Source organism: Seriola lalandi, unplaced genomic scaffold, assembly GCF_002814215.2.
Source record: "Seriola lalandi dorsalis isolate HSWRI2012SDOR001 ecotype SW California unplaced genomic scaffold, Sedor1 jcf7180002050522, whole genome shotgun sequence".
Lineage (NCBI taxonomy): Eukaryota > Metazoa > Chordata > Actinopteri > Carangiformes > Carangidae > Seriola > Seriola lalandi.
This window is the reverse complement of record NW_019521075.1, coordinates 2228-3357: the sequence shown is the minus strand read 5'-3', so window position 1 is coordinate 3357 and position 1130 is coordinate 2228. Positions and strand designations below refer to the sequence as shown.

The window sequence follows — 1130 nt, the reverse complement described above, 5'->3', positions numbered from 1 at the left end:
AAGTATTAGATGTCCACTAACTTTCTCTACCTTAATGAGGGTAGTACAGATGACTACATATTTCCAACTGCTCTGGCTACACAGTGCTGTGAAAATGACTAAACATTATTCCAAAGAAAACTGTACATACAAGAAGACACATCCCCCATGTGAAGCTCAAGCTCTCCACCTTCAGATTATCAGACTGAGGTGCTGCCTGCTGTGCCAACAAGGCCCAAACAAAGTGAAAATGCATGGATTACATGGAATCATATGTAGTAGGAAGAAGTTTTGACACATCATTCTCAGTGAGAGGGGTGAATCACTGAGATGACTGGGATGGACATGTGGTAGGACAAATGCAGCTCTCATCGTTTTTCCTTACCTTTCCAACTGCTCCATCGACACAGTCTAAATGACTTCACGAAATTCCACACAAACCTGTATGTTACAAAACCACTGCCCCGTGTGAGGCTCGAACTCACGACCTTCAGATTATGAGACTGACGCGCTGCCTACTGCGCCAACGAGGCCATACTGCAAGGCAAATAGATGGGAAACATCAATATCATCTGTTGATGTAAAATGAACACAAAAGTTGTCCTTCATACAAAAATATGAATCAAGCACCTGAAAAAATGCCGGCAGCATGTGTACTGTGGAAGAGGCAGCAATCTGCAATCTTCTAAGTGAGAGGGGTGAATAACTGAGGGGACTGGGATGGACATATGCAGCTTTCATCGTTTTTCCTTACCTTTCCAACTGCTCCATCGACACAATGCACAGTCTAAATGACTCCACGAATTTCCAAACAAACCTGTATGTTACAAAACCCTTGCCCAAATGCAGTAGGAATACATGAGCAGTTTCTCTCCATAATACAGAGCAGCCGTACTGCTTCCAAATGTAGTATGTCAGGGAAAAGCCAATATACTGTTGATCAAAAGCACATTTTTTTCTTCAGACGTCACCACAAGGATAAGAGAACAGTGCTAAGACAACAGTGATGACAACATATTGCATTTCAAAAAAGAATGTAATTGTGTGTGTTGCGGCTTGTGGTATTAGTATGTTAAAATCATTCAAGTCTTATCCACCAAGTCATAAACAGGATGCTCACATGGCCATTTTTTTTCACGAGTAGAAACAAT

At 41.7% G+C, this 1130-nt stretch overlaps 1 non-coding gene across 1 annotated transcript; it reads right to left on the bottom strand.

Moving 5' to 3' along the window:
* Nucleotides 1–439: 439 nt before the first annotated feature.
* trnam-cau (transfer RNA methionine (anticodon CAU)) lies at nucleotides 440–512 on the bottom strand. The gene has a single exon. It is a non-coding gene; the product is annotated as a tRNA-Met (tRNA).
* Nucleotides 513–1130: the final 618 nt, after the last annotated feature.